We start from the raw sequence: 24814 nt of genomic DNA, 5'->3' as shown, positions 1-24814 counted from the left end.
GAAAAATAAAAATTAGAATTGGTGTTGATCCAAAACAGGTTAATTGAGGAATACCTAGAATCCTGAATGGTTAAAGTAATTTATTGCAAAGATATTTACAATTAAAACTAATTCAGGTAACTTTTGACACATGTTGGTTGTATGTTGTGTAACAAAGGGTTAACATGACAGCTGTGATGTTCACTCTTTTGACCAGTGGAAAGTGAGGACTATGGAAGAGAAGATGTGATGGCTTTGTGTGGAAAGCCACTGACGCCAGCCCGTGTCCCTCATCAGTCTCTCCAGGCAGCACCCAGCTATTCTTCCATCTTGCAGATGGAAAGACTTTGATATGTGAGTAATAACTAACTTGTGTCTAACATAATATTGAATGTGGTTTAGTAAAGTATTTAAAAATACCCCACATTTAGGGCTGTCCCGAATACCATTTTTCGGGCTCCGGATATTCGGTAGTAATCAGCAGCGAATATTCGGTGCGGAGAGATTTGTATTTCTTTTTTATAAAAAAAAAAAAGATTCAACAAAACTTTTTGGGAAAAAAAGGTTTCATAACACGCTCCAAATCCGAGACATCTGACAGCACGCTGTTAAGCAGAAGCGCAGAAAGAGCATACTATTACGATTTATATTTATTTACTGGCCTACAAAGTTCCCCCTGCTACGGACCCGGCGCCACGAGGGGGCAAAAGGGGGCATTGCCCCCTCAGTTGTATTCTTTGCCCCCTCACTTTGAGCGTCATTCATCCATCAAAAAGTACGATAAATGTCACAATTATTAAATAACTTTAAATAATTATTTTCCCCAATATACGTTACTATGTTTGGATCAGATATGTGGGCAGGCTGTCAAGCAACGTGTAAAAAAGCCTCAACCCCAAGTGAGCTTGTAGTCTTAATTCATGTTAGCGTGTGTGCTTAGCTGTAAACACAGTCCACAGACCAAAACGTCCGTTTTCTGGGCAGAGTGCCCGTTTTCGGTGGCCGGTACCCGGTTGAAACTCCGGAAAATGCTCCCGTTTTTGAATGTGCATTAAAAAAAATAAAGCAAGGTGAAATAAAATGTTAGATGTCAGTAAAAACCAGTCTATGGTAAAAACAGAGTAACAGAGTTGTGCCTGTTTGTAGCGTTAGCGTATTTCTTTTTCTCCTACTTTTTCTTCTACTTCTTCTTCTACTTGTAATTCAATCTAGGCTGCCTGCCCGCGAAATATATTATAAATATTGACATAGTACTAAAACAAAGTTTTAAACAAGGTAAGTTACAAATGTATGTTCTCAATCGTCAAGTGTGGGATTCAATATTACATGAGTTTAGATTCCATTTTTACTATAATAATAATAATAACAATAATAATAATAATATGCTGTGTATGATATAAACCGTATTGGTACAATGAGTGACACATAGTGACGGATTGTGGAACATTGATTCGATTTTTCGGTACCACTTTACAATAAGACTACCCTTATAAAAGATTCATAAATAATTAGGCTATTCATTAAGTTGTAAACACTTTATTAATTATTAAGAACCATTTATAAACCAGTTCTAACATAGTTTTCATATGTCAACACAGGCTCACTATTTGGCAAGATGACTAAGCCTTATATTGGCTAGCTTACTTCGTCTTCTTCATCAGCCAGCATCCTTGGTATCTGTTGTTCAGTGAGTTTATTCTCCCCCTTCAATCAATCAATCAATCAATGTTTATTTATATAGCCCAATATCACAAATGTTACATTTGTCTCAGTGGACTTCACAGTTTGTACAGAATATCAGTATGAGAATACGACACCCTCTGTCCTTAGACCCCTTCCATCTTGATGTTTCTTGGCATCTCTTTATGACCATTTATTTATGAGTTACTAACATTTATAACTTCCAAAAGGGAGCCTTATTGTAAAGTGTAAAACACATTCCCATTTATTAATGAGTTACTAACATTTATAATACGGCTTAGCAGTACAGATAAATGTGGGCTCACTATTTGGCAAGCAACCGGTCACAGTTGCCCTGTTTATCTCAAATCTTATAAAAGCTTATTAATGATTTATAAAGTTTTCACAACTTAATTAATAAATGAATTACAAACTAGACCCTCCAGAAAAACGCGATTCTGCGATGGCAGAATTTACCGCATAATCAGCAAAATGGCGCAGATTTCTAAAAGGCCGCATATTTATCAAAAGGCCGCATAATCCCCGCATTTTTCCACACAAAGTTGAGAAAAAAAAAAGTTAACTCGTCTTGACTTGACGTCATCAGCTCGCGCATTACAGAATGTAAACAACACTGTATAGAGTGAACGTGTGGAGCTCACACGATAGAGAAAACACCAAAATGAAAATATCTAATCCATCTCATTTACCGACGAACATTTCTACTAAAGACCGGGCAAAAAGTGGGGGGAAACTATTCTGCACCCCGTGCAACTGTGTGTTGGAGCATAAGAGAAAATCGACGGTGACGACCCGCTTTGATTCATTCAAACATTCGAAAATGCTTTCTGCTGCTGCGGACAAGAAAGCCAAACAACTCACGTTCACGAGGCATCAACCTCCAAAACCCTTTCGAGGGCTACAAGAAACGAGGTGAGTAGCCTACAAGATTGAAGCTGGTCAGATAACGAACGAGTAAATGAAAACAGAATGAGGCGGAGAAGTGTGTGTGTGTGTGTGTGTGTGTGTGTGTGTGTGTGTGTGTGTGTGTGTGTGTATGTGTGTGTATGTGTGTGTGTGTGTGTGAGATTAAAATAGCCCAATTGCTTTTACAATAAATAAACATTGAATGTGTTTAATTCAATAGTAAAGGGGTTTAACGTTAGTGGCAGGTTGTGTGTGAGAGAGAATAAATAAGACAGCCCAATATTTAATAAAAACAAATTGATAATTTTTTCCCGCATATTTCGCAACTTCCCGCAGTTTCACCGCATAAAATCACATAAAACCCTGCATGTTTAATCGCATAATCAAGGATTTTAGCACGCATAATCAAGGAATTTAGCCCGCATAATCAAGGATTTTTGCCCGCGTTTTTCTGGAGGGTCTAACAAACTATTCGTAAACCCTTTATAAGGGTAGTCTTATTTTAAAGTGGTATCGATTTTTCTCATGGCAGTTTGACACTAGAGACAAACCAGGGGGCTTTGCTTTTAATCTGTGTCTGTCCATTTGGTGTAGTATTTTATCCAATATTACATGTGGTTTATATATTAGTCACTTTCTTATGAAATGCCAGATTTTAGGCCTTGGTTTGAACATTCAATTCTGAAAATAAAAAATCAACCCTTTAATGATGATTAATGATTCCTTTTTCTTTAATCCTGACGTGACTAGTGTAGATAGTAATCAAGTAAGTCAATCTGTATAGGAAGACGAGTTAAGGGATAGAGGAGAAAAGGTTATGGTATAATTACAGAGCCTGTCAATTTATGAATTGAGGAAATCAAAGTTAGTCTAACCAAAGTGCAGCCATCTAAAAATATACTATCTGTTATTAAAGATCAGAGGAAAATAACAGAATTAGAGGGGTAAATCCGGAATAAAGAAGCAAAGAGATTGTAGAGCAGTGAGAAGGAAAGGAAGAAAGAGAAGACACGTTTAGGTCAGGATGGATATCCGAAAGTGGTTGTCCAACAAGAAGGCTGGTAGTTCTCGCAGCAGCAAAGATATTGTGGAGGCCGAGCTTCCACAGAGGAATTTAGTTCAGAGCGAGTTAACTCCACCAGCCAGAGAAGATGTCCCGGCGGCGGCCAGAGCATCTTGTTCCACAATAAGCACTAGAACGGCTCAACAGCCGCCTCCAGCTCCACCTTTTAATGCCACTGCGCCTGACGATCTTGGGACAGAGGGGCCAGACCAGGTTATCTTGCAGTCCTACACTGTCCGAATAATTAATGGCCAAAAACGCACCTTTACCAAGAATTGGTTTAATGGAAGAAAGTGGCTGGAATATTCAGTTGTGGCTGATGATGCATTTTGCTTTCCATGTAGAAAGTTTAACATGGTGGTGCTAATGCAGACAAAGCCTTCACACAAACCGGCTTCTGTAATTGGAAATGTGCAACTGATAGCACCAAAGGTTTTTCAAGACATGCATCCAGCAAGGAACATTTGAAATGCAACGCTCTCTGGATCGAATATGGTGCTCGTAGTGCTACAGGATCTGAGGTCTCCACGCTTGTTAATGAGGGGCAACTGACAAGAAATCGCCAATATTTAGGTGCGATCGTGGACATCATTGAGTTCCTTGTGTCACACCAGCAACCGCTCAGGGGGACGTCGGATGCTGTGGAGTCAAGAGAAGACGTGGAAAGTGGACTGTTTTTGTCTATGATGGAATATACAATGAGGAAAGACCCGGCCTTAGCAAAGGCATTCAGCACTATTCCGAAAAATGCCACATACACATCACATGACATTCAAAACGAAATAATAGGGCTCATGAGTGAAATAGTGACCAGTGAAATAGTTGAAGAAATAGGAGACAGCTGGTACACTTTAATGGTGTACGGGACCAAGGATCCAACAGGTTGTGAAAATGTGTCAATCGTGGTCCGTCATCTAAATAAGAACAATGATATTCGTGAGAGACTGCTGGTAATGGCCACTACGAAGCATTGTGATGCCCTAAGTCTGACAGACCTTGTCATTTCTGAGCTAAGAAAGGCAGGCTTAACAACAGACACAATCCTCAGCCAGTGCTATGATGGTGCAAATGTGATGTCAGGGAAAAGAGGAGGCGTACAGAAAATACTGCAGGAGAAAGTTGAGAGAGAGGTCCCATATGTGCATTGCTTCAACCACCAATTACATCTGGTGGTTATTCATGCCATGTCCTCAGAGAACACTCTGCAAGTCTTTTTTGATGTGTGTGACATGCTTTATCGGTTTCTGAAAAAAACAACCGTGTCCGCAGTGTACACAGGACAACGCCTGAAAAGCTTATTGGACCAAAGGTGGACCGGTCACCTAGGTACCGTGTCAGTCATAGTCAACAGTTATGAGGCAGCTCCTCCACCAATGAAGAGAGTTCGCCAAGTCCCTACACACCTGAAGCAGTACGTGGTGGAGAGTAGTATAGGTCAGCAGGACATAGGAAGTGAGACAGAGTGCAAGCGGCTCTTCTTCAGCACATTGCACAGTGTCATTGGGGAAATGAACAAGAGATTTTCTGAGCGAAACAGCCAGCTGGTCGAGGCGCCTTGACCCAGAAAATCCTCACTTTTTGGATGTGCAGAAGGTGACACCGCTGCTTGAGCTCACGAAAACCACTTTGGTGGAATCTGAGTTTGCTGTAGCTCAAAACATTTTGCAGTCTGAAATGGCCCGCTCTACTGGGGATGTGTGGACCCCCACTTCCATCCTGCAGCGCTTCAGTGCTTACCGCACTGAAACATGGAGTGACTTTTGGGGAATCCTCGGCAACGTGTGAGAGCACCTTCTCAACGCTAACGAATGTCTTCAATCAGCACAGACGAAGCATGCTGCACCCAAGAAAAGCCTGCATGATACAATTGGTGTGTGAGGCGGATCTCACAAAACAATTTCGGGAAAAAGACTGGAAGGAGCACTTATTCAGAAAGTTCAATAAGCAAACAAGGAGGCTTCAACTTTACTGAAATAAGGTAAGATACAATTCTGCAGATTTATCTTGTTAAAAAAATGTGTCAATTAATTGCATTGCCAGTATTTTTCGTTGTTATGTGACGACCCCTACTTTACCTTTTGTGTGTGTGTATGTCCCTTTAACGTTCAGCACTGATTGAGGGCACCTGGCTGTCGGTACGGTCATGAGGAGTGAAAGGCCCGAGCCAGAGACTGGCTTGCTCTCTCTGTTGGAGGATCTGTTTTGGAGAGCAGCTACCTCACTTATGATTTTGTTTCCCTTCACCTTAGTTTGGCATTCAACACTTTGCACGACCACACCATGTTCACACACCCAAACATACACTACTGATCTTACTGATTAACACATCCCATTGTGGTAGCTCTGTTTAGTTTAATGATAATAATAAATATCTTTCCTTACATCGCGTCCGTTCCACGTTTTTATTATGGCCAAGAGCCAGGCCGTGACAGTTGTGAAAAAAAAGTTGCCCCCTCTGATTTTTTAACAGCCCCCTCAGTCATTTCATCCTGGAGCCTGGCCTGCCCTGCTAGCCTTAGCTTTGGAACAGTCAGTCACTAAAACCCAACAAGGACAGAAACCAACGGTAACTAACGTGACTGTGCTCGTACTCGCTGCCATACATAATTCCCCGTGCATTAACTCTACGTTATATTGAGCATGGTGACACAACAAACCAACTGCTTCCCCTATCATCCGAAACTACAAAGCACATACCCTCGTCCCGCTACTCCCAAACAATCAGCAGCACCAAGTGACAAAAGCTGTTCGTAGTCCGTTCCCAACAACGGACATCCATTCAAAAAACGTTTTTCCCAGGTTCAAAGCAACGAGCCCCCATGTTACGTTACGGCCCGGCTCTGGGGCTATAGCATAAACCGGAGAGTCGAGACGAGGTTTGACAATGTAACAATAGTTTATTTGATAATAAACTAAATGAGCGAAACTAGCAACATGTACCCCGACGCTGGCACGGAGAGAGTGCCCAGAGGAGTAAGAGTGAGGGACACGAATCAGGTTGGGGCTCGTCTAAAGTCAAAAGTCAAATTTTGACATACATTTTGTTGGTATGAATTTTCTGTGCTAATTTAGGTTGGAGTATCACACATGGATGTACAGTTGCAAGAAAAAGTATGTGAACCCTTTGGAACTACCTGGATTTCTGCATAAATTGGTCATAAAATGTGTTCTGATCTTCATCTAAGTCACAACAATAGACAAACACAGTCTGCTTAAGCTAAAACCACACAAACAATTATATGTTTTTATGTTTTTATTGAACACACCATGTAAACATTCACAGTGCAGGGTGGAAAAAGTGTGTGAACCCTTGGATTTAATAACTGGTTGACCCTCCTTTGGCAGCAATAACCTCAACCAAACGTTTCCTATAGTTGCATATCAGACCTGCACTGTCGGTCAGGAGGAATTTTGGACCATTCCTCTTTACAAAACTGTTTCAGTTCAGCGATATTCTTGGGATGTCAGGTGTGAATCGCTCTCTTGAGGTCATGCCACAACATCTCAATTGGGTTGAGGTCAGGACTCTGACTGGGCCACTCCAGAAGGCGTATTTTCTTCTGTTGAAGCCATTCTGTTGTTGATTTACTTCTGTGCTTTGGGTCGTTGTCCTGTTGCATCACCTGTTGAGCTTCAATTGGTGGACAGATGGCCTTAAGTTCTCCAGCAAAATGTCTTGATATACTTGAGAATTCATTTTTCCGTCGATGATAGCAATCTGTCCAGGCCCTGAGGCAGCAAAGCAGCCCCAAACCATGATGCTCCCTCCACCATATTTCACAGTAGGGATGAGGTTTTGATGTTGGTGTGCTGTGCCTTTTTTTCTCCACACATAGCGTTGTGTGTTCCTTCCAAACAACTCAACTTTGGTTTCATCTGTCCACAGAATATTTTGCCAGTAGTGCTGTGGAACATCCAGGTGCTCTTTTGCAAACTTCAAACGTGCAGCAAAGTTTTTTCTGGACAGCAGTGGCTTCCTCCATTTTATGACCAACTTATGCAGAAATCCAGGTAATTCCAAAAGGTTCACATACTTTTTCTTGCAACTGTAGTTGTTTTGGAGAGCTTTACAATAATCTAGTTTGAGCCAGTTTCCTTTGAGGTAAATATGCTAAAATGTTTGGTGTGGCATGTGACTGGTGTTCTCCTGTGTGAGGCCAAGCAGCAGGTTCTAATAGAGAGTCTGTTATGGGGGGTTTGGTTTAGTGTGACAGAGAAAGTGGCTAGAGCAGTTGTCTATTGATCACGTCCATGGTTTCTTGTGGGGTCGCTGCGTATACAGTTGCCTTCCAGTACCACTGGGTTTCAGTGAATAAATACCCGCCACAAGTATTTGTACGAAGACTAGGTAAGAGTTTAGTCAGATAAGGGACATACTGTAATGAGTTAGTTGAGCATGGGGAGTCACCAATTGTAGCCACTCGTTGCATAGTGTAATGGTTTGGTGTATGTTACCTCAATTTGGTTATCTAGGTTGCTAGATTTTTGTGGTTTGATATGGCTAACATTGTGTAAGATTTTGTTCAGTGTCCCTCAGATGAGTTGTTGGAGCAATGTACAAAGGAGCAGTTGGTGAAGATTGCTCATTATTACTCTGTTGATGTTGACTCCAAACAAACAAAGAAAACCCTGAAATGTATTATAAAGGCTCATTTGCTAGACTGTGAGGTACTGATGGACAGGGGAGGTAAGAGCATTGTAACTAATTCTGTGTCTAGCTTAACATTTGAACAACAGAAATAATTATTGATTCTTGAAAAAGAGGTGGACACAACATTATTATAAAGACCACACATGATTCATATCCAATTAAATTGCATTTATTTAAATAAATTAACTATGAAGTCAATTAATCAGTAATGTGTGTAGTGTGTGGGTGTGTGAACATGTATCACGTATATAAAGCAAAAACAAACAAACCAAGGTCCAGTAGAGTCAAGCAACCCAAGAGGAGAGAGAGACTGACTGCTCAGGCACCCACTCATAAGCCTTCAAAACAGACAATTTCACCGTATCAAAAACTGTACAGGCTTCAGAAGATAAAGCGGAGTAGGCTTCTTGTGCTTTACCCGTAAACACACACTGCAACATTAAAGTTCTGTCCTCATCAGGCCAGCCCCTTGAATCAGCAACACGCTCAAACAGAAAAAAAAAGTGTCTATATCATTTTCATTAAACGTTGGCAACAACAGTAAATGACTTAGTAAATGCAACATCAAAGCGTGAACTTACAAGTTCCTCATTCAAAGCCGATGCAGACATTTTACCTGCTTTAATCAAAGCCAATTTTTGCAGTTCCAAATCCATTTTAATTTGTTCCTTTTTGTATTTGATTTGTTCCACCTCTTTTTCAAGAATCAACAATTATTTCAGTTGTTCAAATGTTAAGCCAGACACATAATTAGTTACAATGCTCTTACCTTCCCTGTCCATTATTATTAACATTTTAGCATATTTACCTCAAAGAAAACTGGCCCAAACTAGATTATTATAAAGTACTCCAAAAAAACTACATCCATGTGTGATACTCCAACCTAAATTAGCACAGAAAATTCATACCAACAAAATGTATGTCAAAATTTGACTTTTGACTTTAGACGAGCCCCCGTGTCACGCCCTGGCTCAAGGACGGACAAAAGACAAAAATAATAATGTTAATTATATATATATATATATATATATATATATATATATAAATACAATTACATTTTGTAGTTAAACATAATGGTTAAACTGTCTACTCTGGGCTGTTTTATTAAAAAGCAACTATCTCGTGTTCCCAGGATTTAAAAAAAACAGTTTTACAAATTACATTACCTTGCATTTAGCTGACGCTTTTATCCAAAGCGACTTACAATAAGTGCATTCGACCAGAAAGATACAAACTTGAAGAAAACAGAATCATGTAAGTACATCAGGTTTCATAGAGCCAAAACATTTCAAGTGCTACTCAACTGGCTTTAGATAAGTCAGTCCTTAATTAGTGTAAGTGTTTTGTTAGCAATTATTTCGCTCGAAGTGGAGTCGAAAGAGATGAGTTTTCAGTCTGTGCCGGAAGATGTGTAGGCTATCTGCTTTCCTGATGTCAATGGGGAGCTCATTCCACCATTTTGGTGCCTGGATAGCAAACCGACGTTTTTTTGCTGATGGGAACTTGGGTCCCCCTAGCAGTGCGGGTGCAGCAAGCCATTTGGCCGATGCAGAGCGGAGTGCACGTGCTGGGGTGTAGGGATTAACCATGTCCTGGATGTAGGAAGGGCCAGATCCATTCGCAGCATGTGGATTCCAGCAGTTACTGGAAGCGAGTGAAGTGAGCAGAGGAGCAGCGTGGTGTGGGAAAATGTTGGAAGGTTGAAGACCAGACGAGCCGCTGTATTCTGGATGAGCTGCAGAGGTCGGATGGCACAGGTTTTTTTTACACTTTTTTAATTATTTCTCTGTTGTTTTCTTGGCTTACTGATCAAAGCAGAAAGAACCCTTGAACCTTTTTTCTACAAAAACAAGTTCTGAGAACAACCAAAGCGTATTTTCAGAAGAGAAACAACAGCCGACAGATTGTGCGTGGCAGATAAAAAAAACCTCACTTCCACTTCACTCACAACCAGAATCACAGCTACACAAGCCAAATTATGAGAAACACACGAGCCCGGACGCTCGGCGAATCAAAGCGCTCCTGGTTTCTTCTCATCAGTTCTTAGATTCCTGCAACAGAGCTTCCTGTACAGAGGGAGTCCAGGATGAGTGAGATGCCAATTTGTCTTGACATGTTAAGTTGTGACTTGATCAGATTACGAGGCGCAGCACCATTAAGCAGAGCGCTCGTTTTTCTACATGGAGGCTGAGACCAGATTCAGTTACCAACAACAGCCGGTGACCTTGCCGATGTCCATCATGCTGGGACTTATCGACAACATCATCACCAGATATCAATCAAGCATCAACTGAGAACTGAGGAACCACATAATACGATTCTCAGTGGTGTTGCTAGTCATTTTGTGTTCAAGGGACTCTAGTTTTAGAAAACAACATAAAAACAATAACATGTGCCTGCCACAAGTCTCTAAAATTAAGAGAAATAAAATGTTGTGTATCCACAATACATGGACATTTATTTTTATTTTCCAAAATGTTTGGGTTTGAACTTTTAGATGTCTTCTGATGGTTACGATACGATATTACTTTATTAGTATAAGTATAAGTCTGAAATTTGACTTGCGTCACAGCAGCTCGATGTCCAACACAAACATAGACAAATATCCAGACACAAATACATGAAACACAAACAAACATTTAACATAACAGTTCAATCAGTGAGAGAAAACATGCTCAAAGAGCCTTCAGCGCGCATTTGATCTGAGATTTAGCTCTGTATTTACTGAGAGGATTGACTGATGCACAAAGGAGTGCTTCAGTCTGACTTTATTGAATCGTGGGATCCTGTATCTCCGTTTAGATGTCTGCAGTTCATATTCACTGTTCAGAACATGGTTTGGGTCAGAGATTATGTTATTGGACAGCCTCACTAGGTTGTTATGATTAGGGTTGGGTATCGTTTGAATTTCCACAATTCTGATTCCGGTTCTTAATTCCGATTCTTTGAGGGGCAGGGTAAAAAAATGATACATGCTCTTTCCACCAAAAAAATTAGATTTATTCGAGTAACTTTTACACAGGTACAGTAATATTCCCATTAATCAATCTGTTTATATTCACTGCTATGCAACTTTAACCTGAGAACCACTGAAGCTACAACAGTGCAACAGTCCCACTTTTAAAGGAAACCCCCCCGATTTAAAAACAGTTCTTGTTGAGAAAAACAAGCATATCTGCCTTCTCAGACATACCGGGAAGAAATGTTTGAACATTTTAAAGTAAAATGCTTCAATCTGGTGCACTTTAAGCAGAATTACTAGAGACTAGATCTAGGGGGTACAACTCTAAACACCCATATGAAAAAGATTGGTTTATATTTTAAGAATTAAATAAGTATGTGAACATAAACAATAACCTACCAGAGCCAATAAGAAATATATCTAACTTTTTTTTTTTTTTTTGTTCATTCATATCTTATTTTACTATTTTATTTATGCATATTTCTTTATCTCCAGTTTAAAACGATATGTCTGGTTTACTGTCCTATTGTCAAGTTTCCTGGGCTTTTTGTGTGTATTTCCCACTTGAAAGGGATGTGGCGTCTACCGGACTTTGGGAACAGAATTTCACTCCAATGACACAGCTTCTTTTCAATACTTTTTATTTTGATTGGCAAGTTCACTTTATGCAGTCACTTTATGTAGGTGAAAAACCTTTGAAAACAAAAGAGAACATTTTAGAATTTGTAAATATGTAAATAAAGCAGATTATTTTTACTTGACTTTTTTGTGGAAATGTTGACAAATTAATTATTATTTTTAAACAAGAAACTATGATGTCCTCCTTTAACAGAGGTATTCAATGAATAAAATAAGACTTCACTATTAATGCTTCGACTAAACAAATGAAATCTTTATGACATGACTTATTTCTGAAACAAGAAAGCTTCTTTCTAAGCTAAATAAACAGCACGTCTAAGCTCTGAATGTGCCGCACAATTAACGCACCACATTGAAACCACACAAACAATGCTGCGCAGCGCCGCTCGCGCTCTAACAAGACACGTGCATACACGCAAACAATTTAACGAAACATTCACTAGCGGCTCTGCGGAGCTCTCACAGCATGATGGATGTGACCAGCCGCCGGACGTCTCTGTGCAGAATGGTGGCAGGGATCTTTTCCCTTCCCCTGTTAGAGGTTAGATTTAGTGTCTTCTGCTAGGCTCTTGTCACAGGGACAGGACAGCTTGGGAAAATCCTGATGTTGACATCTCTTACTATTCATTTGCTGTCCGGGTTGGTATCAATGACTCTCCCAAGCTTAAACTGGCCTCTTAGCGCGTTCTGGTCACACAGCCAGACTACGTCTCCAACAGTGACATTTCTCTGTGAAGTGTGCCATTTGTTCCTGACAAAAAGGTTCGGACCAGCCAGCTGGCTCCAGCTCCGCCAGAATTTGGCTACCTCTTCTTGCATTGCTCGGAGTCTCTTGTAGGGATAGCTCGAGAAGTCGAAAGTCCTGAAGTCCCCGCTTTGAGATCCTTGGCCCAGGAGAAGAGAATTTGGGGTGACATAGCGGATAAAGTGTTCTCTGCTCTGTACTCTGGCGTCGATCGGGCGCTCATTCGCCAAGTTAGCCGCTATGCTAAGGGTTGTTTGAAACTCACAATACTGTAGCTGAGCCCAGCTCCCCCTCCAAGACTCTGGAGTGCCCTCTTCACAGTCTTTACAGCAGCTTCTGCAGCACCATTCCTGTGTGGTGAGTCAGCCGGATGGATTTTCCACATCCATTCCGTTCCATTTCCTGCTGTTGTTTCTTCCAGGGCAACTTTGTTCTGGCTTTTTAGGAACCTGTATAGCTCTTCTAAGATCGGCTTTGCTCCAATGAAGTTGGTTCCTGGGTCTGACCAGATTTTCTTTGGGTGTCCTCTGATTGCAGTAAATATTTGATATGCTATGAGGAACCCTTCAGTCGACACTGTGCTTACTAGCTCCGTGTGGACTGCTCTGCTGGCCATGCAACAGAAGACAACTCCCCAGACCTTCAGTGTTGTTCTTTTCTTGACATCGTCTTTCACATGATAGGGTCCTAAGAGGTCGACTGTTGTAAACTCAAATGGAAAGGCAGGCTCTGTTCTTTCTGTTGGCATATATCTCCCATAATTTGTTGGCATATCTTTGCTTTGACTTTTCTGCAGTCTATGCAGCCATCAACAACCTTTTGAGCAAGTCTTCTTCCCCTTATGATCGATGCCGTCTTTCTCACTTTAAGCAAGGTTCCAGCCACGCCATTGTGTGCCTCTCGAGTCAGCAACATCGACACCCAGGAATCATAAGATAGGATGGGAACACCACTTTTATCTTCTTTGAACCCTTGGAATCTTCCTCCACAAAGCAAAAGCCCAGAGATGTCGTCCCTGTAGACTACAAGTCTGTCTGTGGTGGTGTTTGAGAATGATACACCTGCTTGGGCTGACAGTAAAATGTCTTGCAGGGCATCTTCTCGCTCCTTTACAGAGATGACTCCCGAAGAGGATACCGCCTCCCACTTTTCACTTTCCACAGATTGACTGGGTTTGATGAACTTTTTTGCTGCCCTCCAGATCCATGCAACTGTCTTAACCAATCGGCTCAGCACATTGAACCGCTTGACATTCACCAGGTTCTGGATAGCTGACCCTGCAGGTGGTCTCCTCTCTGCTTGGATTGGGTTCTGCTTTTGCGGTGCTTGCTGTTTCTATGCCTTGGCCCTCGTTAGTGCAGCAACAAATGCCTTCTTTTGCAGCTTGTTGATGCCTTCTCTGGCAGTGTCAGCGAGGTTCCTTGCAGATTTGATTGGCCACTCGTTCGCTGGCAAGTTCAGAAACTTTGGCCCATTTTGCCACTCTGAGTTTTCGTCCAGGTCTTGAGGGCTTGCTCCTCTGGTGATTATGTCAGCGATGTTGTATGGACCAGGAATCCACCACCAGTCAAGTATGTTTGAGTTGTTCTGGATTTCGCCAATCCGATTTGCAAAGAAAGTCTGATATCCATAGCTTTCCCTTTGTATAGTACCAATGACTGTTTGGCTATCAACCAGATGATACCGCCTTTGCACTTTGATAATACTGTGTAACTCAAAGTACTTTTTCAGGCGAGTGGAAAACACGGCTCCACACATCTCTGCTTTGACTGCATCACCTCTGTGGTCCAAAGGAGTCAGTTTGGCTTTGGATTCCACCAGCCTGACAATCGGGCCTTCGTCCATGTTCCAGCTCAGATATAGTACTGCTCCGTAAGCATGCTCGCTTCCATCAGATAGTGTGATTCCACAGGGTTGCTCTGCAAAGCCTGGGGGGGTTAGTGCACCTGCTGAACTTGAGATTGCAAAGTTGGGCATACTCCTCGAAAAGCTTGATTGCATCTTCCCTGAGCCCATCTGAAAGTGCCATGTCCCATGTGTCCTTCACTGCACAACTTTTGCTTCTTGCCTCCTGGAAAGCCCGCCCCACCAGAATAGCTCCTTTCTGCTTAGCAGGAGTTACCAGTCCAACTGGGTCATATAGTCCTGACACTTGGCTCAGCAGTTCTCTTCTCGTAAGAGGGTTTGGTGTCTGGGCTCCGATTTCCTCCTGTAGAAGGTTTTGACCAAGTCGCATCTTTTTCTTTGTCCTGGAAAAGTGTTTTCCGACCATGATATGGAGTTTGTCCTCTTCCACCATGTAGCCCAAGCCTAGCGCCTTATTATTTCCCTCACACATTTGGTTTGGTAGAATCATGGTCTTCTGCATTTCTTCCTCCCACTTTGACCAGAGAACACCCATGGCTTGAGCTCAAACCCTACGGCCTTTAGGATCTGCTGCACATTTGCTGTGATGGTATACAGCTGCTCACGATTGTTGTGTGAGGTGAGTATGTCATTGACGTAGCCGTCCTGATGAAGTCCCTGCCGCTCCTTTTCAAGGTGGGTGAAAGGAGGCAGGTTAGCTTCTCCTGGCCTTGATGTTGGGACATAGGTAGAAGTGATGGTCGGGAACATGCTCATTCCTCTAGTCTTGATTCTTACACAGAAAGCCAGGTTTGCAGTATGAGCTTCCATCATGGACCTCAAGACATCTCCTGCATGCTCCCAGTTTCCTCACTGCACTCTCCTTCTCTGTTAGCTCCAGCGCTCTAAACTTTCTGCAGAAGCAGAGCTTTCTCCTGTGTTTCTCGTCTCCACAGATTACACACCCTGCCTGGTCGTCGGTCATTTTGGTAGACTTGGTCCTGGCATGCCTAGGATCAGCCTTGGCCTCCATTCTGCATGGTTCCTCTTCCCTCAGTTGCTCGAGCTGCTCATATATGCTCTCTTGCTCTTTAAGGAAAGTCAGGAGAAAGTCAAAGCGATTATGTGTCGGACCAGAACGTTTTCTCTCAGTGGCATAGACAAGCCATTCTTTCTTGAGGGTATCTGGGAGTTTACTCTGAATGGATTTGGTTACTAGTAGTTTTTTTTATAGCACCTGTGTCCCCAAGGTCACTCAGATCTTGAAGAGCTTTTTCAACAGTTTGGATCAACTCTACAATTTTACGTGGCTGATATCCTCTGACAGCTGGCATCTTCTGTAACTCCTCCACTATTTCGATGGATGTGTGATTCCCATAGCGGTTCTCTAGGACACGGAAAACATCATCTGCAGTGTTGTAGGCAGTGAGGCGAAGATCTCTCGTCATTCTGCCTTCAAGACTGTCCAGCAGTTGGATCTTTTTCACCTCTCTTGATCCAGTAGGTTTCACCTTGCTTCTGAAGTGCCTCCCAATCCATCCTTCATCTGTGGAAACGTCTGTTGCCACTGGGTGAGTTCCTCCAACAGTCTTACCCAGAGGTCCGTCCCATAGGACTAGGTCTCCAACAGCTCTGATTCTTTGAGGTGCTAGTTGACCTTCTCTGTGGCTTATCAGCAGACTTATTTCCCTGTCTTTTCTGCTGCTCCACAGCCTTTCCTTTCGCTTGATCCGCCATGATTTCCCCTCTTTTGGGCATTCTGCCCTTTGCCTGGGGAGTGGTGTGATTCAAGAACAAGGAACCTTGGATGATCAGGTCTCAGTTGTCTGCTTGAGTTGTAGTTCAGCGTCTCAGGAGTTCTTCCAGTTCCTGGTCTCCCGGTTTTTCACTGTCAAGTTTCCTGCGCTTTTTGTGTGTATCCCCCACTTGAAAGGGATCAGGCGTCTACCGGACTTTGGGAACAGGATTTCACTCCAGTGACACAGCTTCTTTTCAATACTTTTTATTTTGATTGGCAAGTTCACTTTATGCAGTCACTTTATGCAGTCACTTTATGCAGGTGAAAAACCTTTGAAAACAAAAGAGAACATTTTAGAATTTTGTAAATATGTAAATAAAGCAGATTCTTTTTACTTGACTTTTTTCTGGAAATGTTGACAAATCAAATTAATTATTATTTTTAAACAAGAAACTATGATGTCCTCCTTTAACAGAGGTATTCAATGAATAAAATAAGACTTCACTATTAATGCTTCAACCAAACAAATGAAATCTTTATAAGACATGACTTATTTCTGAAACAAGAAAGCTTCTTTCTAAGCTAAATAAACATTGCGTCTAAGCTCTGAATGTGCCGCACAATTAATGCACCACATTGAAACCACACAAACAATGCTGCGCAGCGCCGCTCGAGCTCTAACAAGACACGTGCATACACGCAAAGAATTTAACGGAACATTCACCAGCGGCTCTGCGGAGCTCTCACAGCATGATCGATGTGATCTTACCGGCTGCCTGTCCTGACTCGGTAGAAAAGCCTCCTGTCTACACGCTTCCGTCTACTAGGATCGCACACAGCTACTATTTAAACCAGGGGTGGGGAACCTCCGGCCCCCGGGCCGTATACGGCCCGCGAGACCATTTGGTACGGCCCTCGAGGTAATTTATAAGCACACGCAAAAAAGAAAAAAATTAAAGAAATCTAGACCGCAAAAAAACAAAACAAGCCAGTGCCTGTTTTTCCTGGCCAAGGTCAGGGTCCTTGAACACAACACGAGCCCTACGTGTCATTACGTGGTATATGTCTCGTCTGACAGGGGTGCAGTTCTGACGGAGAGCATCAGAACGTCGCTTCAGCACTTCCAAAAATTGCAGTACCCATAAGGAGCCGTACACATGCCGCCGTTTTTTCGTGGCTGTGTCTTTAGTTGAAAGCCCAGTGGCGATCTGTTCATCTGTCATACTGATCATACAGTCAATAACGTTGTTGTTATTAGCATCCGGTTAGCTAGCTATGCTAACGAATATAAGAAGCTTTTTCTCCAACCAGTGAGGTAAAGGCACATCTTTATATGATCATTATAGTTATAAAAAAAACAAGAGAAAGTAAACAGGTATAAAATACTATATGACAATAAATAAAATAAATAAAGTTGTTATTAATAAACAAGAATACAGTTTGAAAGGAGTGATTTGTAAAATATCCATAAAGAAAAATAAATCTGCTTACAGTTCTGTTTCATATGGATGTTGAGAGATCTATCCATAGATCTCCTAATGTTGCTCTCAAAGTGCACCAGATTGATGCTTTTAACTAAAAAAAAACCAGGGGGAGCATGCCCCCCGGACCCCCCTGGAGGAGGTTAGGTCCCCCCCCACTTAAATCACGTCCATATGGATAGGAAACTAAATACATTTGCACATATCTTGTGTCCATATACTTTCTGTTTTGGTGGTCATGCCACACCGTGCATGCATTCACGGTAAGATATCTGGATTAAGAGGTTGCTTTTTCTTTGCACAGCATGAAAGAAAGGCGAAATGAATGGGCTGTGATTTTAGTATTTTTAAGAAGAGGTCAATAATTTGTACGGCCCTCGGAGGATGTTGAAAAAATTGAAATGGCCCTTGAGAGGAAAAAGGTTCCCCACCCCTGATTTAAACCCTTCTTGAGCATGCAGCACTGGGCTCTGTAATTAGGGTGATTACACCCAGCTTGCCAGAGGAGGCAGGACTGCCTGCGATCATTACACCTGTTGTCTATCCTATTAATCGGTGGTTTATCTTTAAATGAAACATATTTGTAGCGTTTATGATTTAAATTCTGAATAAAGTTGAGATATTTTGTTATTCTATGTATCCATATCTGTTAATATTCGACTACTTGTAATCTGTTTTTTATTTTATATTTATTAAAGCCTTAGTCTCTGTTTGACTTTACACCTATAGTCAGTGGTTGCGTTAGACTTTTTCGTTGTCCGTCATTTTGACGGACAGGATCGTAAAATTTCCGTCATAATCCATTATTACCCATCATTTTATTTTTCATGTTTTAATGATGAGATGAGACATATTTAATATTTATGTTTGGGTAATGAGCAGCAAATGTTCATTCATTCATTGTTTTTTTATGATTCATACAGAACTTTTAAGGGCATGGAGAAAAGAAAAGATGAACAGAGACACCGACCTTGTGCTCACTTTTCATGTCAACACGAACATTAATGATTTATTTTTTCCTGCACTGACAGCACAGCAGAGGGGGGCAGAGGCCGCTAAAAACACTGCGACCATTGTGCCTAAACAGGCAAATATGAACAATGCCATAGTTTTAAATGAGACAATTAAAATCAAAATATGAACAAAACATTTACAAGAACAACTCAATTGATCTGCTGTAGCTCATCTTAGCTTTTCTACAGATGTCACAGAACATTTAGCATCTTCCCTCCTCAGCCACTTAAACTTACTGGCTTGTCCTTCATCCTCCACCACATCAATCCCTCTTTTTTCACCTTGTTTTCTCCACACCATCACAATTACTGGGCTTATTAAAAAAGCTTTGGACGATCAGCTGCCGTGACATTTTGCGATTGCTAAAGCCGGTTAAACAACGAGGTAATCAACAAGGTCGAAAACAAGACTAGACAATAGCTACTTAATATACACACACTCACCACCAACTGGACAGGGGTGTGAATGACTAAATAATAGTTACAGACTACAGTAGAGTACAGTAGATCGCCCTCAGTCTACCTGGCCACTAAGGATGTAATATAATGTGGGCCGCTGGTGGAAATGTTGGCGCTGTTCCGAGTTGTGTTCTAATCTGTCAAAATGACGGACTGCTTTCAGATTTCAAAACTAGGGCCACCAGGGTGGGTGTAGGGTGACTGGAGGACGGGTTTTGGGCTGACAGCCCAGGAGCACAGCGGAGGGCCCGGAAGGGATCTCGGGCGGACGGCCCGGGGGCAAGGCAGAAGCCGAGAAGGGGTCTCGGGCGGACGGCCCGGGGGCAAGGCAGAGTCCATGGTGGGGGTCTCGGGCGGGCGGCCGGCTCGGGGGCAAGGCAGAGACCATGGAGGGGGTCTCGGGCGGACGGCCCGGGGGCAAGGCAGAGTCCATCGAGGGGCGAAGGCAACAGTGGGTGAACTCAGGGGGCCGAGCATGAGGGCGAAGGCAGCGGCAGGAAGAGTCAGGGGGCCGGGCTCGAGGGCGAAGACCGCGGCTCTCAGGGGACCAGGCTCGAGGGCGAAGACCGCGGCTCTCGGGGGGCCAGGCTCGAAGGCGAAGACCGCGGCTCTCAGGGGGCCGGGCTCGAGGGCGAAGCAGGCGGTGGACCCCCGGCAGAAGAGTAGTCGGCGAGACCCCCAGCGGGACAGCACATGGAGTTGGCAGGACCCCCAGCGGAAGAGTTGTCGGCGGGACCTCAAACGGCACAGGACATAGGATTGGCAGGACCCCCGGCAGAAGAGTAGTCGGTGGGATCCCCAACGGGACAGGACATGGAGTTGGCAGGACCCCCAGCGGAAGAGTAGTCGGCGGGACCCCCAACTGGACAGGATATGGAGCTGGCATGACCCCCAGCGGAACCTCCAACGGCACAGGACACAGGGTTGGCAGGACCCCCGCAGAAAAATCATCGGCGGGGCCTCCAACGGCACGGGACATAGGGTTGGCAGAACCCCCGGCAGAAGAGTAGTCGGCGGGGCCTCCAACGGCACGGGACACAGGGTTGGCAGGACCCCCGGCAGAAGAGTAGTCGGCGGGGCCTCCAACGGCACGGGACACAGGGTTGGCAGGACCCCCGGCAGAAGAGTAGTCGGCGGGACCCCCAACAAGACAGGAAACGGGGTTGGCAGGACCCCCGGTAGAAGAGTAGCCGGCGAGACCTCCAACGGCACAGGACATAGGGTTGGCAGGACCCCCTGCAGAAGAGTAGTCGGCGGGACCCCCAACGGGACAGGACATAGGGTTGGCAGGACCCCCGGCAGAAGAGTAGTCGGCGAGACCCCCAACGGGACAGCACATGGAGTTGGCAGGACCCCCAGCGGAAGAGTTATCGGTGGGACCCCCAACGGGACAGGAAATAGAGTTGGCAGGACCCCCAGCGGAACCTCCAATGGCACTTGAGTAGGGACTTGAGTGGAGACTGGAGAGGGGACTTGAGATGGAGCTGGAGAGGGAACTTGAGAGGGAACTCGAGAGGAGACTCAATAGGTGACTTGAGAGGGACTCGAGAGGTGACTTGAGAGGGGGCTCTAGAGGGAACTGGAGAGGGGGCTCGAGAGGGAACTTGAGCGGGAACTTGAGAGGGAACTAGAGAAAGGACTAGAGGAGGGACTAGAAAGGGGTCTAGAAAAGGGACTAGAAAGGGGACTAGAGAAGGGACTAGAGGAGGGACTAGAGAAGGGACTAGAGAAGTGACTATGGCTGCTGGGGCCGGAACCAGGGCCGGAACCATGGCTGCTGGGGCCAGAACTGGGGCCGGAACCCTGGCTGCTGGGGCCAGGACTGAGGCTGGAACCATGGCTGCTGGGGCCAGAACTGGGGCCGGAACCGTGGCTCTTGGGCCTCGGGCTGCTAGCCTGGACTTGCGACTCCCTCTCTTAGGAGCCTTTTGGAGGCTCCGTGGACCTCCAAAAGCCAGACGAGTTCCAGAGAACGGCTCCTGGACAGGAGCTGGAACTGGGGAAGAAGCAGATGTTGACTCCAGACGGAACACACAGAGGCGTATGGTGTCAGGTTGGGAATTGGGAGGCAGGGAGCTAGCATGCCTGGGGCTAGCAGGCCGGGAATCACACACCGAGAGGAAGTCCAAAATCCAGCCAGGTAAGAATTTCACTAAACCTGGTTTCTCCATAGCCATCTGGTGCGCCTCAGCCTGAGCAGCCTCTCGTTGCTGAACTCCGGATGCTACCCTCCACTTATCAGAGCAGCCAGCCAAAGAAAAGGAAAAACTGAGTAATTACAGCTCAAAAGGATCTGCTGGGCCCATCCTTGGTTGGTTTCTTCTGTTGGAGTGAGTGAAACAGGCAGGACCCAAATGCAGATTGAACAGAGAAAATACCTTTATTTCAAGGTTTAACGCGGACAAACAGAACACTACCATGTGAACACAGTCACAGATAAACATGAAACCAACAATGACAGACAGCAAAAACAGAACTTAAATACACACAAGACTAATCAACGAAACACAATCAAGTAAACAGGTCGGAGGGAACAGGTAGGAGAGAACACACACAGACAGGAAACCAAGGAAAGATCTAAACAAGACAAAACACAACGCAGACAGAAAACAAAAGACAGATCTAGACAAGAAAAAACACAACACAGACAGATCGTGACACTCAGAGTCCTTTACCTCACTGAGCTGTAGTTATCAGCCTCTCAGTCTGACTGGAGAGGACTCTCCCTTCACATTATTGTAGAAAGATCTTCTTCTAATATCCGTTAGAGCAGCTAGCACTAGATGCTAATAACAACAGCGCTGGTACCGGTGCACCCTCCCTTTCTCCCTCGCTCGCTCCCATGCTCACTCGCACTTTGGTTGTGAGCTGCGGGTGCCAGATAAGCCAACATCCCCCATTTTCATCACTTACAGCGCTTATCGTACAGGGCAAATGAAAAGTGTAACTGGGATGAAAAGGGTGTTAAATGTACTTAATTATGAATGTTGTTACATCAAGGCCGAAAATTAGGATGAGCACTAAAGTCAACAGATATTGTTGTAAACTGTATTAAAGTGAACATGTATTATTTGGGACTGTTTTCAAGTAATCCTATATACAGTGGGGCAAAAAAGTATTTAGTCAGCCACCAATTGTGCAAGTTCTCCCACTTAAAAAGATGAGAGGCCTGTAATTTTCATCCTAGGTATACCTCAACTATGAGAGACAAAATGAGGAAAAAAAAATCCAGAAAATCACATTGTCTGATTTTTAAAGAATTTATTTGCAAATTATGGTGGAAAATAAGTATTTGGTCACCTACAAAGAAATAAGATTTATGGCTCTCACAGACCTGTTAATTCTTCTTTAAGGGCCTCCTCTGTCTCTCCACTTGTTAACTGTATTAATGGCACCTGTTTGAACTCGTTATCAGTATAGAAGACACCTGTCCACAACCTCAAACAGTCACACTCCAAACTCCACTATGGCCAAGACCAAAGAGCTGTCAAAGGACACCAGAAACACAATTGTAGACCTTCACCAGGCTGGGAAGACTGAATCTGCAATAGGTAAGCAGCTTGGTGTGAAGAAATCAACTGTGGGAGCAATTATTAGAAAATGGAAGACATACAAGACCACTGATAATCTCCCTCGATCTGGGGCTCCACGCAAGATCTCACCCAGTGGGGTCAAAATGATCACAAGAACCTAGTCAATGACCTGCAGAGAGCTGGGACCAAAGTAACAAAGGCTACCATCAGTAACACACTACGCCGCAGGGACTCAAATCCTGCAGTGCCAGACGTGTCCCCCTGCTTAAGCCAGTACATGTCCAGGCCCGTCTGAAGTTTGCTAGAGAGCATTTAGATGATCCAGAAGAGGATTGGGAGAATGTCATATGGTCAGATGAAACCAAAATATAACTTTTTGGTAAAATTTCAACAAGGCGTGTTTGGAGGAGAAAGAATGCTGAGTTGCATCCGAAGAACACCGTACCTACTGTGAAACATGGGGGTGGAAACATCATGCTTAGGGGCTGTTTTTCTGCAAAGGGACCAGGACGACTGATCCGTGTAAAGGAAAGAATGAATGGGGCCATGTATCGTGAGATTTTGAGTGACAACCTCCTTCCATCAGCAAGGGCATTGCAGATGAAACGTGGCTGGGTCTTTCAGCATGACAATGATCCCAAACACACCGCCCGGGCAACGAAGGAGTGGCTTCGTATGAAGCATTTCAAGGTCCTGGAGTGGCCTAGCCAGTCTCCAGATCTCAACCCCATAGAAAATCTTTGGAGGGAGTTGATAGTCCGTGTTGCCCAGCGACAGCCCCAAAACATCCATGCTCTAGAGAAGGGATTCCCAAACTTTTCAGCCCGCGACCCCCAAAATAACAGTGCCAGAGACTGGCGACGGGGGGGGGGGGGAAGATAGTTTTAATCAGGGCTGAATACAACATTTTAATTGTTTTTATTATTATGTTTATGGTTGTTATTTGTAGGGCTCTGTCCTAATATTTATTTTTGTTTTAAACTATGTTGAAAGATTAGTTTAATATAATTGTTTTATTTTGCTATGAAATTCTGAATGAAAGGGTGCGCGCGAGACTGGTTTTTCGCTGGGTTGAGTCGTGTGGGTTTTTGAGTGACATGCGGCACAGCAGCCTGTCAGTTTACTCTTGCTAGGTTAGTTTGGCTATTATCATTTATATTTATCTGCAACAATGGATATCAGGAAGTGGTTCATGAAAGGAATATGGCAACTCAGCGCCAGATGCAGGCAGGCACATTAGAAGAAATCAGTTACGTTACCAACGTAACTGATTTGCCAGGGACAAGGGAGGCTGGCAATCAATTATATTTTGAAGAGAAATTGACTCTCAAGCCGTCTCTCTCACAAACTCCGGCTCTGTGCGCAAGCAGACCGCTGCACACGCTATCTGCCTCGCTCAATCTCTCTCTCTCCCTTTCTCTCCATCGCTCAACCTCACTACACCCTGTGTGCGCTCCTCAAGTTTGCCTGCATGCTTGCCCAAGTTGGCACAGCGTTACAAATGTGCCACAAAACCAACCAATGGATGCAGCCTATAATAAGACCGTCAACAGCCTTATGGCAACCTAAAACCCCTCTGTTTCCGTAAAAACTATTCACGAGCGCCTCCCTCACCCCCCCCCCCCCGTTGACAATTCATATTTCCTGGGAAATGTAAGTTTCGGGGTGGGCCCGCCCTGGTAAATCAAATGCCCGCCCAGAGACGTATTTCTGCCGTCGGGTTGTTTGTACCCTTTTCAGGCGATTTGTAATCTGTTCTAGAAAAACGATGTGTTTTTTAGGATTTCAAGAAGCATATAGAACAAACAATGGATGTATTTTATGAACATTTATCCATGCTGAAAGTAGATTTAGATGTGTTAGGAGTGAGATAGAGATTATTATCTAATATATGCATCTGATGAAGCATTGCATGAAGTCTGTTGATGATCAGAGGCTGTTGTTGGGGCTGCATAAACGTTTTTTTATTTTCGTTTTGTAGGCAGACCATGCAGGCCTCAGAGAGTTAAACTTGGGCCTGCGACCATAGTTTTATTGTATTTTGTTTTGAAAATCCACAGCGGACGTTTGTGTCGTACTACATGCGGTGTATTTTGCAT

The 24814-nt window shown here is 43.8% G+C and overlaps 1 long non-coding RNA gene across 1 annotated transcript in view; it reads left to right on the top strand.

The window, feature by feature from the left end:
• Positions 1 to 24814, top strand: part of LOC307022724 — a 46392-nt gene that overhangs the window by 980 nt on the left and 20598 nt on the right. Inside the window, exon 2 of the long non-coding RNA XR_013803489.1 lies at positions 197 to 333. This is a non-coding gene — a long non-coding RNA (uncharacterized lncRNA). The remainder of the gene's footprint in view (positions 1 to 196; positions 334 to 24814) is intronic.

This window comes from Notothenia rossii (genome assembly GCF_949606895.1).
Source record: "Notothenia rossii genome assembly, chromosome: 10".
NCBI lineage: Eukaryota > Metazoa > Chordata > Actinopteri > Perciformes > Nototheniidae > Notothenia > Notothenia rossii.
This window is presented reverse-complemented; position numbering and strand designations above follow the sequence as displayed.